This window comes from Protobothrops mucrosquamatus, unplaced genomic scaffold (genome assembly GCF_001527695.2).
Source record: "Protobothrops mucrosquamatus isolate PMUCROS unplaced genomic scaffold, P.Mucros_1.0 scaffold1425, whole genome shotgun sequence".
Classification (NCBI taxonomy): domain Eukaryota; kingdom Metazoa; phylum Chordata; class Lepidosauria; order Squamata; family Viperidae; genus Protobothrops; species Protobothrops mucrosquamatus.
The window spans coordinates 146,284-161,288 of record NW_015387610.1 but is presented as its reverse complement, the minus strand read 5'-3'; positions in this window follow the sequence as shown (position 1 = coordinate 161,288).

The window sequence follows — 15,005 nt, the reverse complement described above, 5'->3', positions numbered from 1 at the left end:
ACCTAGGGTGGATTTTATACTGGGTTTTTTAGGAATTTGGAAGACGCAACTTTAAATTTGGTTTAATTCGGTTTTAAGGGGGGGATTGTATATATGTTTTGGTTTTAAGTATGTTGTGCGCCGCCCTGAGTCCCGTCGGGAGAAGGGCGGCATATAAATTAAATTAAATAAATAAATAAATAAATAAATAAATAAACTGGGGGCACCACGTCAACAGCAGAGAGCCCAGCAGCCATGGAACCAGCAACCAGGGTGGGGCCAGCAGCAACAGCCCCAGTGGGGGCCGCAACAGCCTGTGTTTGCACCACCCTTCAAAGCAACCTTTGATGGGGACCCAGAGAGGCTGATTTTTTTTCTCAACCAAGGGTGCTCTCACTTGAACCGCTGGGCCTACCACTATCCGGACCCAGGTGCCATGGTTGACGTTATTGCATCCAACCTAGAGGGAGAAGCAGCTGAATGGCTGAATAATTTATATAGTGAGCAAGCCCCCAAACTGGAAGATCCCCACCTCTTTCTCTTAGGTCTGAGAGAACAATTTGAGGACCCATCCATTGGCCTCAAAGCAGCAGGACAGATCCAAAAAATAAAACAAGCCGGCAGACCTGCCCTGGAGTACGTGCGGGAGTTCCGCAAGACAGCAGGTCGAATAGAGGGGTGGCCTGAGCAGTCCCTAATCCATCACTTCATCGAGGGATTAGATGATCACCTCTCTCAGGCCTGTATCTATCGAGAAGTATTTGATCGGCTACAGGAGTGGTACCAGACAGCGGTGAAGCTGGACGTCAAGCTCTTTTGTTACAAGAAGCCTCCCTCTCCTGAAATTGAACCGAAACCAGAACGACCCAGACGACAACCAACCCCCTGGAGACCCCCAACAACTACGTCTACCGAAAGACCCAAACCACCTGCAGGGCCGCCGCTCGCGTGCTTCCGATGCGGACAACAGGGACATCGAGCAGCAAACTGCCCAGTTCCCTACCCCCAACAGCAGAGCAGACCGAGACCCGCAGCGAAGAAGAAATCTGATCAGCAGCCACCGAGAGGAAAATCCAATTGGATCAAACAAGAACTGGCTGCCCAAGTCGCATCCCCTACACAGGAGGACGCCGGGACTAAGGCTGGATCCCTCCCAGCTCTACCCTCTCTCGACAGTGATGACAAAGGGGAGAACGACCCAATGGTGAGTCGACAAATCCTGCCTTTTTTGCTAGCTGCCAAACTTATAATCCCTAAATCTGGGGTACAAATGAACTTAAATGTGCTAATAGATTCTGGATGCACCCGATGTATTATTAGCTTACCCTTTGCCATGAAATTGGGCATACAAGCAAAATTGCTCTCTGAACCCATGAGGTTTGAGCAAGCCGATGGCTCCCTCATGGGAGGGACTCTTGTCACACAAGTAACTGAGCCCTTACGCCTAGAAATAGGTGCACGCTGGGAGTTTATTTGCTTCCTGGTGGCTCCAAAAATGACTGAGGCGGTGATCCTAGGGCTAGCCTGGTTAGACAAATGGAAACCATTTATCTGGTGGGAGAAAGGAATGAGAACCGTGAGACTACCTATAGGGCCTAACCCCCCCATTGATTCAACAGATGTTGCAGGGCACCTTAAACCACTCAATGAGTGAGCGCACATGGCCGCCTCACCACCTCCAGGTGAACCAGTCATCCCCAATGAATATCGGGACATGGCGGAGAATTTTAGTGAGAAAGAATGTGATGCCCTAACCCCTCACAGACCCAATGACTGCTCCATCGAACTGGTGCCAGGAGCCAAACTCCCACGACCGAGAATGTATGCTATGTCCCCCCTCGAAATGGAGGAGATTCAGCGATACGTGAACAAAAACCTAGCGAGGGGGTTCATTGAACGGGCCAAATCCACCGTGGGAGCCCCTGTGTTGTTCAAAGAGAAAAAAGATGGGTCTCTTCATCTCTGCATGGACTATAAGGGTCTCAACGCTGTGAGTGTGGAAAACAAATACCCTCTCCCCCTCCTAAAGGACTTATTAACCCATCTGGCTAAGGGGAGCGTCTTCACTTAATTAGACCTGAGAGAGGCATACTACCGGGTGAGAATAAAAGAGGGAGACGAGTGGAAAACTGCCTTCAACTGTCCTATGGGGAGCTATCAGTTCAAAGTCATGCCATTTGGACTACAGGGGGCCCCAGCTGTATTTATGCAGTTGATTAATGAGGTCCTACATGATCACTTGTACAAAGGGGTTTTGGTGTATCTTGATGACATCCTGATATACAGCACGAATATGACTGATCACATAAAGCTGGTGAGAGAAGTGTTAAAGAAACTATTGAATGCCAAGCTTTATGTCAAATTGTCGAAATGTGAATTTCACCAAACCCGATTAGACTATCTTGGCTACAGAATTTCCAACGAGGGTATTGAAATGGATCCAGCCAAGGTGAAAGCTATAATCGAATGGCAGCCCCCAAAGACTCGCAAACAGCTCCAGAGCTTTCTGGGTTTTGCCAACTTTTATCGTCAATTTATCCCCTCTTTTGCCGAGATTGCCCTACCCCTTACAGAACTACTCAAAACAGGCAAAGGAGGAGGGAAGCCACGACCGGGCCAACCACTAGCATGGACAATGGGCTGTCAAACAGCTTTTGAGAATTTAAAGAGACTATTTGCTGCTGAACCAGTCCTAAAGCACCCCTGCCCAGGGGAACCCTTTGTGATTCAAGCCGATGCCAGGGATGTGGCAGTTGGAGCTGTGTTACTACAAAAGAACAAAAGTGGGGTCCTGCAACCCTGCGCCTACACCTCTAAGAAATTTACTGACAGCGAGCGGAGATGGGCAATCTGGGAGAAAGAGGCCTTTGCGATTAGATGGGCGCTATTAAACTGGCAACACTATCTAGAAGGGAGCAAGGTGCCATTTGAGGTATGGACAGATCACAAAAATCTAGAAGCACTGAAAACTCCCCGCAAATTGTCCCCAAAGCAAGTGCAGTGGACACAGTACTTTAACCGTTTCGACTTCACTCTAAAGTACATACCAGGAGGAAAGAACCTCCTAGCTGATGCGCTATCCCAGCTACCCCAATACAAAAGCGAACGGGAAGAGATTAACGAGGCAATTATCCCCAATCCACAAACTGCCGCTCAACTTACACCTCGCAGGGTTCCCAATCCTGATGACCCTGGAGTAAAGAAAATAAAACAAGAGCTCCTCACCGACCAATGGTTCAAAGATAATCACACCTCCCTAATGTGCAGGTATGGTTTAGCTTACAAAGGGGGGAAACTATATTTGCCAGAAGCCTTCCGTCTTAATGCTCTCAAACACAGCCATGATGTAAAACAGGCTGGACACTCTGGATATTTGAAAACCCTACACCTCACCCGCCGGCAATTTTGGTGGCCGGGGCTGAAAAGGGATGTGGAAAACTATGTAAAAAGTTGTACTGTATGTGCCACAATGAAAAGAATCCCAGGGAAAACCCCTTGGTTACTGCAGCTGGTGGCAGACCCTTCTCAACCATGGGAAGAAATAGCTATGGACTTTATAGTAGACCTACCTGAAAGTAGTGGAAATACTGTCATCTGGACTGTAATAGACCTGTTCTCGAAGCAGGCTCATTTCATCGCCTGCAAAGGACTCCCATATGCCCAACGACTGACCAAATTGTTCCTGAAACATATCTACCGGCTGCATGGCGCCCCTAAGCGAATAATTTCGGACAGGGGGGTGCAGTTCACAGCAAGGTTTTGGAGAAGTTTCCTTACATTAATTGGATCGTCTCAAGGTTTATCATCTGCTTTTCATCCGGCCACCAATGGGGCCACAGAAGCCGCTAACAAAATGGTGGAGCAATATCTTAGGTGCTACGTTTCTTACCAACAGACGAACTGGACTGATCTCCTCCCTTTTGCGGAGGTGGCGTACAATAATTCTGTGCACAGCAGCACCGGCTACACGCCTTTCAGAGTGGCCACAGGAAAAGAGTTCAGCCCAATACCTGAATATCCTCAGGTGCCCTCCACTTCCCAGACACTTGACCAGTGGGTGAGAGGGTGGGAAGAAGTTTGGAGAAACACAAAAACTGCTTTAAAAAAGACTTTTGAAACCTATAAAAAGCAGGCTGATAAAAAGAGGGCTCCCCAAAGAACATTCCAAGTTGGGGAAAAGGTTTATTTGTCAACTAAATATCTACGCCTCAAATTGCCCAGCAAGAAATTGGGACCAAAATTCTTGGGTCCTTTCCCCATAGTAAGGATCATCAACCCAGTCACAGTAGAGCTAAAACTCCCTAAACCCTTAGGGATAATTCACCCAGTTTTCCATTGTAGCTTGTTGAAGCCATATCGGGGCTCCACTTTAAGACCTCCTCCGAAGAAGGCACCTGGGCCCCTTGATGTTGCGGGACAGACCCACTATGAAGTAAAACATATTCTTGACTCTAGAATTTTTAAAGGGAAATTGCAGTACCTAATACAATGGAAGGGATATCCGTTGTCTGAAGCCACCTGGATGAAATCCAGTGAAGTGAAAGCTGACAGATTGGTCAAAAGGTTTCATGTGAAACACCCCAACAAACCGAAAAATAACCCTTAACCTATGCTTTTGTTTACTTTCCAGGATCTGTCCTTTTTGTAAATGGGGCCGGATGTCAAGACTGCTAACATCGGATGTTCTTGCTTGCCATATCTGAAGAAGCAAACATGTTTTATTTAGCCTGCATATCACTTCTAGAGTTAAAGCAGACAATACTAGCCTAGTGGATGGGAAAATATATTAGCTCCCTTCATGCCCGAAGCTGTCAAAGGTAAAGCCATTTGACAGCTTCGGGCATGAAGGGAGCTAATATAGTCACTGTCTTGAGGATGGGTGCGATGGGTCCACTTACCAGGGGTTCGCCCTCTGAGCTGTTGTCCGAGGTATCCACTCCCCCTGTGGTGTAGGCCAGAGTTCCCTCCCCACGCTTGGCAGAGGGTGGGGACTCCACAGCCTCTGTCACCCTCATGGTGGGTTCCCATGGGTTGGCTGGGGAATTCCCTGATTTCCTGTCCGGTGATCAGTCTGGGTTGCGCTGAGGGGCTTTTGAGCGGCACTGCATGGCGCGATGCCCCTCTCTCCTGCATTTGAAACAGCCCGTTGACTTCTTGGGCGTAGCCGGTGGTTTCGCTGGCTCGCACGTCGGCTCAGGAGGCGAGCGGCCCCATGGTTTTCATTCGGTGGTACCTCTTCAGTAGGTCAATCTCTGCTTCCTCTGCCAGGACGTACCATTCGTCGAGTCGGCGTGGGTCCCCTTGAGGCAGGCAAGCATCATACAGGTCGTAGTTTAGGCCGTCTTTGAAGTGGCTAAGGAGGATGTCTTCCGGCCAGTTCAGCTTGTTGGTGATGGCCCGGAATTCTTGTGTATATTCGGCTACCAGGCATCTGCCCTGCCTCACCGTTTTGATTCTCTCACGGTCCTTTCAATCAGCCAGGGGGTCCTCAAATCGCCTTCTCAGAGAGGACATGAAGTGATTGAAGTCGTAGAACTCTGGGGCATTGGAATCATGCAGGTTCACCATCCAGTCTGTGGCCGCCCCAGCCAGAGTGGATTGCATGATATGGATATGGGCTTTGTCACTGGGGATGTCTCGCCCATATTCTTCCATGTAGCTAAGGACTTGGGTTAGGAATAACCCCAAGCGTTGTGACTCCCCCCTGAATTTCGCGTCCAGCGGCAGGAATCTATGGCTGGATCGGTGCCTTCACCACTGACGGTATTGTCTCCCATCCTGATCGCCATCTGTGGGTCGGCGGGGAGTGGGGGTTGCCAAAACGGTCGCTGGTGTCTCAGTGGACGTCCCCGGGTCTTATTGTGACTCCGTCCTGTGGGTCCCTATCATCGGAGGAGGAAGGCTCTGAACATGAAGGAGAGGAGATGGCCAGGCCTCCCTCTCCAGGACCTTCCCCTCTGGTGCGGCCTTCGGTGTCTTCCGACGGAGAGGAGATTGGCCAGGAGCCAGGTGTTTCTGGGATCGGCCAGGAGCCAGGTGCTTCTGGGATTGGCCAGGAGCCAGGNACTGAATCTTCTGTTGTAGCACTTCGGAATTATCCTGGACTTTGATTTGTATTTGTACTGTGAGTTATCAGTAAAGGTCTTGGCAGGCAGCCACGGAGTTGCTGCCAAGTGTTTATCTGTGTTTTTGGCAGTGCTGAGCAGTCTTTTAACCCTCGGCTGACTGGTTGGGGGGTGTGAGTCGGACGGGGGACAGAACAGGTCTACAGTTTCCGATTCCCCCTCATTGTCTCTCCGGTTGCAGCCCAAGGTGTTGGTTCGGCCCCAGGGTTCAGAGTTCTCTTCCACGAGAGAGCCGAGGGTTCTTTTCATCAGGTCAATAGCTTTCGCCAGGATCCAGTTTGAGGGCTGCGCACGACCTCCTTCCTGTTTGCTAAGGTGCAGGGACTTCTCCATCTCTTGCTTCCATCCAGGTTGGTGGCTGCCCCACCTCAGGGTCACCTTCCTCGATTTCTTTTCCCACTCGTCTTTCTTGCCAACACCCATCAACCACCGAGGTTTGTGGTCACGTGTTTCCACCACTTCTTCTTCTGAGGAGTATGACATCTCGGATCCCGACATCTGGCAGGGTCCCTGCCGGAGGGAGGGCTCCCCTTTCACGATGGGTTCTCCCTTCCCTGCCCCGTCATCCAACATTGTAGATTTTGCAAAGTCCCCCAGTAAGGGTCTTCCTTCCAGGTTGACTATTACTGCAGATCCTGTCTAATGTAAGGACCCACTTCAACCTCACATCTTAAGAAAGCAGAACTCTTGGAGACGGTTTCTTCCAACAGGAACTTTTATTAAGAGTAGTTGATAGCAGGCATAATAGACAGGATCTGAGATTTCCCGTGCAGAGTGATAGATTAAGGTATCCCCAACTTAGACCCCACCCCATAGTTCCCCCGTCCGGTATAGGACGGCCAATCCCCAGGTGTTAAGTCCATCTTGGGAAAGGGGAGATAACATCAGCCCGTCTCCAGTTCATGCAGTGATGGTCAGCGGCTTCTTCACATCTTCCTCTGAGAGCGTAGAAATAAACCAGGCACTGGGTTACATTCCTTATTTCTTCCCTTGTTCTAACTGACAGTTTAGGAAAATAAAGTTCAGAGAAAGACATAGCGCAGGAAGCAATTTGTTACATTGTAGTGGGCAGTGGACACAGCGGCAATAAACAAAGCAAAAGGTTACATTGTAGTGAATAGAGGAAGCGAAAGCAATAACTCCGCAGGCACATCCCCCCTCCCCTTTGGGAGTATGGCAGAACCCAGGAAAAGGTGAGATTTGTTTTTAAGTCAGAGGGGATAGATAGAAATGAAATAGGAATGGGTTCTGACAATTTGAGAGGTTGCCACAAAGAGGAGGGGGTCAACTTATTTACCAAAGCACCTGTAGGTAGGACAAGAAACAATGGATGGAAACTAATCAAGGAGAGAAGCAACCTGGAACTAAGGAGAAACTTCCTAACTGTGAGGACAATTAACCAGTGGAACAGCTTGCCTTCAGAAGTTGTAGGTGCTTCATCACTGGAGATTTTTAAGAATAGACTGGACAGTCACTTGTCTGAAATGGTATAGGGTCTCCTGCTTGAGCAGGGGATTGGGTTAGAAGACCTCCAAGGTCCCTTCCAGCTCTATTCTGAAATGAAAATATCTGAGTTTTTCTACCTTCCCATCACTTCCTACCTCATTATTTGATTGGTTGTCTTGGGGTTTATGGTTGGGATCAGGTCCTGAACATCCTAAGTATTTGTCACCCTCCCCATTCAATTTTAGTTTAAAGCCCTTCTAATAAATTGAGCCAGTCATTTTCCGAATACGTTTTTCCCAGTTCTTGTGAGGTGAAGCCCATCCCTTGCCAGAAGCCCTTCATATACTGTAGGTAATGCATACTATGCTCTAGAAACCCAATGTTCTCTTGGCAGCACCAACTCTTAAGCCAGTGGTTTATTTCTAAAATCCTTTGTTCCCTCATTGGATGTTGAGCTTTCATTGGAAGTACAGATGAAATTCTCTCACAGGTGCTATTTTTCAAAAGGCAGCTGGGCTGTTTTTTCCTTGAGGAAGAACAAAACATTTCATTTCTCATCCAAGAAACTTCACTAGTTGTGATGGCGGGGGGGGGGGGGGATAGAAGGATTGTACTGACAGTTGAGACCGGATGATGGGGGAATGGGTGGATAGGTTCTGACCCGAAGGTAGGAGGATGCGAGGATTTTTTTTCTTTGCAGTCATCTTGTTAGCAATCTCCTGCCTTCAGGGTCACTCGAATCAGAGAGCAATTGGTTGTGGAATCTATTGCTGCAAGGCCTTTGTTGTAGACAGGAGATAGGTGGTGTCTTATCCCTCTCCCTCTGTTGAGAGAGAGCTGCTCAATGTTAACATAAATAGCCTCTTTTACCCCTCTTTCAAACCAATGATCTGTCAAACACCAGGGAAACCATGAGTTTCAGGCAGTTCAAATGACTATAAAGATTTAATGCAAGCTTAGGCTCTCTACAAAAATCTGAGCTACTAACAGTCAAGGGAAAAGAGCAGGAATTAAGAAGGCATTCAAGGTGGGCTGGACTTAGATCTCTTGTGGGCGCACAGGGACTTGGGACTTATAACACATTTGACCACTCCCTTGGGTTCAGTCTGATAATCTCCTACATTAGAGGTCCCCAACCTTTTTGGCACCAGGGACTGGTTTCATGGAAGACAATTTTTCCATGGACCGGGGGGGGGGGGAGGGAGGTTTCAGGATGATTCATTATATTTATTCTAAATTTTCTAAATAAACAAACAAATAAATAATGCACTTTATTTCTGTTATTATTACATTGTATTAGATTAGACCAGTGACTTTCTGCTTTTAAGAAAGTGGGAAGGAAAAGAGCCAATCCTAAACTCAGCCTTCCAGGAAAACAAACCAAAGACCCAGCACGTTGAGGAAGTGCTGAGAAAACCATTCAAAAAGAGAGAGGGGGGGGGTGAGCACTGCGCAAGCCCGGTGTCAAGGTTCCGACTAATGAAACACTTCAAAGAACTTCCAGGGATTGTTTATCCTAAACAGCCTTTATTCCTGTGTAACAGAGTGTCGGCACAGCATGGATGGATGCCAAGATCTGAAATCTCCACCCCAGAGCAGTTATTTTGCTAGCATTTTCCCTCCCTCTTTTGCTGTCATAGGTCACGTTCTGCAACCAGCCTGGGGGGCAAAGGTTCACTTCCTTCTGAAGCCCACATAATTAATCTCTACACATTCTTTCTCCCCCCTCCCAGCCTCATCTGAATTAACTCTAAAAGTACCAGACAGTTCTGTATATTTTGTCAAAGCAAGAATATTCAATATTAGCAGTGTTAACACCCAGCAGCCTTGGAAAAGGTGCAGATGAGAGAGGGATTCCCTTGGAGACACAGTACTTAAGGGGAAATGTAGCTTCTCCCCTCCCCCCTCCCCCATTTCAAGCCGGGTAGGAGCATGCTTGGCTTGCAAACTTGAGAGCTGCACAAAGAAAGGAGCATGAACACACACACACACACCAAATTAAACCACAAAAAGCAGGCAGGAAATTGCCAAAGCATGAGGCACCTGGAGCACCATCAAAACAAAAGCAAAAAACTCAGTGGTCTTAGAAAAGGTGTAAACGAGAGAGAGATTCCCTTGAAGTGCCTAAAGTGAAAGGTAGCTTCTCCTTGCCCCTATTTGCACCCTGAGAAAGCACCCTCACAAACACATACCTTGGGGGGATCCCCCTCCAATGAGATTTTGGGGAAGCCCCTGATTGCAAGTTGGGCTAGTGCAGGGCTTTTCAACCAGTGGTACGGGTACCACCTGTGGTACATTGGCACCTGGTAGGTGGTACGCAACCATCCTAGAAAAGTGGTAGCGGGGGAGGGGAATGAGCTGAACCGGTGGCAGCACCGCACAAGCCTGAGCAAGAGATGGCTGGAGCTGCAGGGCTGTCAGGGCTCAGTGGAAGCGCCAGGATCAGCGCCAGGATCCAGCTGGAGCTCGGTGCTGATCCTGGTGCTTCTGCTGAGCCCAGAAGAAACGCCGATCAGCTGGAATGTTGCAGCATCTCCAGGGTCTTGTGATTTACATTCAGATGCTTGGCAACTGATTCATATTTATGACGGTCACAGTGTCCCACGGTCATGTGAAGTGACCAAAACCGGCTGCAACCACCCAGCAGATGGGGGGAATAAAAACCAAACACCCCCCACCCCACCCCCGCTGCCAATCCTCAACAGAAATGCTCACAACAATGAAAACCTCGGACAGGAGGAAGAGCGCCGCCAGGCGGGCAGGCAGGTGTCTTGCTCGGCTGTGGCTTGGGGGGCACTTTTTTCAGTGCCATTGTAACTTCAAACAGTTACTAAGTGAACTGTTCTAAGTCGAGGACTACCTGTACTTCATCACTTTTTTCCTTTTTTTTGGTCATCAAGTTTTTGACACCTTGCTAGGCGACTGGTGGTACTCGGATGTTGCCGTATCCTAAAAGTGGTACAATGGGTGAAAAGGTTGAAAAGCCCTGGGCTAGTGCACACTTGCCTTGCAAACTTGAAGACTTGTGCGAAGGGAGCACGAGCCCAGCTGGGGTGCCAGGAGGGGGAGAGGAGGAAAGTGAGGAAGAAGAGGAGGAGGAAGAAAAAGTAGCAGGAGGGAGAGGAAGCAGGAAGAGGAGGAGGAGGCAGAAGAAGAGAGAGCACAAGAAGCAGGAGGAGGAAGAGGAGGAAGAGGAGGAAGGACGCTGAGCTCAGATGTTGCAAACCAGTTGCAAGTGCAGCTGCTGGAGAACCTTTGCACTGAGCAAGCCAGCTTCTGCCCTGCCTCTCTCCCGCCCCTGCCCAGACCCCTGCAGACTCGCGGCATGCCTCCAGCTGCACGGCCCAGTTCCTAACTGGCCGTGTCCCAGTACCGGTCTGCGGACCAGGGGTTGGGGACCCATCCTACATCATCCACCCCTCCATCCTGGCCCCCCTTCTCTTCCATGGGTTCTTCTATGCTGCTTTTCCCTTCCAGCATTGTGTCTTCAAAGTCTGAGTTCTCATGGAAATTTGGCAAGGGCGACAGGGAGGCCATCTCAAAGTAATCCTCCTCCCACTTCTCTGCAGGTGAGCCAGGTGGTGGTTGCTGTAACATATAAACATTGTTAGAGGTTCCCTACCCTACCCTTCCCAGGAATTGAAGGCCAGATGTGGAAGGCCTATTGTAGGTGAGTCTCCCTCCTCCCCCCGGAGGAATGCAGAGGGTCTGGTTCATCTCTTCCTCAACAGGTTCCTCAGGTGAAACTGGGAGGGGCACTGGTAAGTTTGGTTGGCCTTGGCTTGTCATGGAAGCACTGGTGGAACTGACAAATTAAATCAGGAGCATGTAATTACTATGTGTTCTCCCAGGAGCAATCCGAAACCTGGTAGCCCTTCCAATGAATCAAGTACTGGATGCCTTTGCCTCTTTTCCTAGACTCTAAGTTTTCTTCCACCTCATATTCTGATTCTCCCGCTACTATGACTGGTGGTGGAGGGTGTTGTTGGGATCTTATTGTGTTTGGGGGGGGGCATCTTTGGAAAGTAATGCTCTGTGAAATACTGGATGCACCTTCATTGAAGGGGGTAATTGTAGGTGGAAGGCTACAGGGTTGATTTGTCAGAGGACATTGAATGAGCCCACAAATTTAGCGTCTAGCTTCTTGGAAGGTCTTGAAGTGGCTAAGAACCTAGTAGAGAGCCAAACTTTGTCTCCTACTGCTATGGGTGGACCCTCCTGCTAATGTGCATCTGCTGCCTTCTTGTAAGCCTGTTTCGCTTGGTCAAGTTGCTGTTTCAACGATTCTTGGGCTGCAAGTTGCTCTTGTACGAAGTCAACTGCCCCTGGAACCATGGAGTCCAGTAGAGGATGGTCTGGCAACACTTTAGGGTGTGTGCCATACATGGTTGAAATGGTGTAATTGAAGTCAATGAGTGCAGCAAATTGTTGTAAGAAAATTCTGCGAGTGACAGTAGTGATGGCACCTCATCTTGGCTGTAGGTGCAGTAGCACCTCAAATACTGTTGGAGGAGCTGGTTCATCTTTTCAGCTTCCCCATTTGTGGCTGGGTGGTGAGCTGAGGGGAGTTTGACTTTGACCTTTAGTAACTGAAAAAGTGCTTTCCAAAATCTAGATTGGAATTGCACCCCCCTGTCTGACACGAGTGCTGAGACCATGCCATAGTAGCGAAAGACATGGTCTAGAAAAAGTTGGGCTGTGTCTTTGGCATTGGGCAATCCCTGGCTAGGTATGAAATGGGCCATCTTGGTGAAAAGATCTACCATCACTAGCATTTTAGTGAAGCCTTGGACAGGGGGTAAATCAGTAATGAAATCCAGAGAGACCATATGCCAAGGGGGGAAAGGGTGTAGATAGTGGTTGCAAAAGCCCTGCCAGCTTCTGATGGAGGGGTTTCACCCTCCTGCACATGTGGCAAGAGGCCACATATTCCCTGATGTCTGCAGCCATCCTAGGCCACCAAAAGTCTCTTAAGGTTCTGTGCAGGGTTTTGAACACGCCTCCATGCCCTACCGTTTGATTATCATGGAAAAGCTGCAGTACTTCTTCCCTGCATGGGGGGGGGACTACTACTGTATTCTGCCTCTGTGTTTCAGGGCACCTCCCTCCATTGTGAATGGGGTTACAGTAACTGCTGGGGTCTCCTTGACGTCATCTATCCTGGCCCGTGAGAGATGATCTCATTGCTGCTGGTCCTTTATCCTGGTGATTAAGTCCTTGTACAGTTGGGCAGCTCCCAACCTCTCAGTGGTTGGTGTTGATTGGTGAAGGTGGCAATTGGACGGTTGCAGGATTGCTGTTGGTTCAGATATCTGTTGAACAATGGAATATTCTGGTTTGTGGGAGAGGGAATCTGGCATTAAGTTCTTAGCGCCTGGGACTTAATGTAAAAATCAGACCATGAGAAGAACTGGCTCCATCTGACTTGTCTGGGTGAAAGTGGCTTGGTTTGTTGCATGGTGTGCAGTTTTTTTGTGGTCAGTGTTGACCTCTATAGGAAAACGTGCACCTTCTAGGAAGAGCCTCCAGTGCTGGAATACTGATTTAAGAGCAAAGAGTTCCTTATTAAAGTTGTCATAATTGTGTTCTGGAGCCATCAGGGCTCTGGAAAAGAAGGCACATGGTAGAAGGGTGTTGTCTCCCCCCCTCTCTTGTAACAGAAGAGCTCCAATGGCTACATCTGAAGTGTCTAGAAAATAAATCTCTTTGATGTGTCCGGGTGCTGAAGCAGGAGATGGCAAGCAAAAAGTTGTTTTAACTCTTCGAATGCTGATTGGTGTGTAGCAATCCAAGCAAAGTTAGCTCCTTTCTTCATCAGTTGGATCAGTGGTTTGACTTTATGAGCAAAGCCTAGTATAAATTTCCTGTAGAAGTTAGCAAAGCCCAGGAAGTGATGGACATCTTTGGCTGTGTGAGGGGTTTGCCAGTCAAGTATAGCTTGGACCTTCTGGGGGTCCATCTGGATGCCTCTTGTAAAAATACAGTAGCCCAAGAGGTCTAGTTGTTGCAAATCAAAGGAACATTTTTCTGGCATGGCAAAGAGGTGGTTGTCTCTTAGTCCAGGGCTTTTCAACCTTTTCACAGATTGTACCACTTTTAGGACATGACAATATTCAAGTACTTAGCAAGGTGTCAAAAACTTGATGACTGAAAAAAAAAAGTCACGGAATTTTGGGTTTTACTGATTAGATTCATTTGTTGTTATAGAAATGGCTAGTTTATACTATTATGGAAAAGTAAAAAGTTGAGGTTCGATGTTAATGCTTCATTCTACTGCAACAGAGGAAGTCGGAAGTAAATGCCTTTTCTTTTTCCCTTCTCCCCCTCACTTTTTTCCCTTTTTCCTCCCCAATGTGTCCTAGTATTTGCTTTTGTATTTTTGTATTTTATTTCATAATCTAATAAAATGTTACAAACTGTTAAAAAAAAAGGAAAAAAGTACTGGTTTTTATTTTTTCAGTGGCGGTTCGTTTGCTCTCAGGCCACGTGGAGGACCCCCGGCTGTGCAGACTGCCCAGAGCCCTGGGCAGTGGAGGGCAAGAACCCAGATCAGCCCAGCCTTCCCCAAGGGGGTGCCCAGCTGCGCTTACCTTCACGTAGAGGCTGCTGCTGCTTGGCTCGCTCTCCTTGGCCAGGTTGCTCATGGTATGTGCGGGAGGGCAAAATGTGTGGGACAGAGGGAGGCCCACTCCCTCTCCATGCGATGAGACCCAGCTTTGTAACCAAAGCATCCTCAGCAATAGGTTGGGAGACCACCAGGAGAGTCAGCAGGGCAAAGGGGATGGCAAAAGGGCAGCAGGGCTGGTCATAGCCAAGTGCTAAGGCAGAACTTCCATCAGACCCTCCCTCCCTCTCATTATAATCTCCTTCCTTCCTTCCTTCCTTCCCCCTTTTCTTCTTTTTCCTTCCCTCTTCATTCTCCTTTCCTTTTTCTTCCTTCCCCTCTTTCCTTCTTTTTCCTTCCTTGCTCTCTTCCCCTCTTTCCTTTTTCTTTTTCTTTCCTTTCTCCTTTCCTGTCCCTTTTTGGATGCTCAAATGCAAAACTAACTAAGTCAGAATATCAGCAAATAGCCCGAGCCTGCAAAGATGAAGTGAGGAAAGCCAAGGCTCAAAATGAACTAAGGCTTGCGACCAAAGTCAAAACTAACAAAAAAAGCTTCTTTCAACATGTAAAAAACAAGAAAAAAGTGAAGGAAATGATTGGTCCGTTAGTGGGTGAAAGTGGCAAGAAGGTGACAAGCAACAGGGAGAAAGCAGAACTATTTAACTCGTTTTTTGCATCTGTCTTTACACAAAAGGAAAAAACAGACCAACCTATCAAAAATAGTGCCATAAAAAACAGTATAGAAACACAAGTTAAGATAGGCAAGAAAATAGTAAGTGAGCACCTGTCCAGCCTAGACGAGTTCAAATCGCCAGGACCAGATGGATTACACCCCAAGGTTCTCAAGGAAC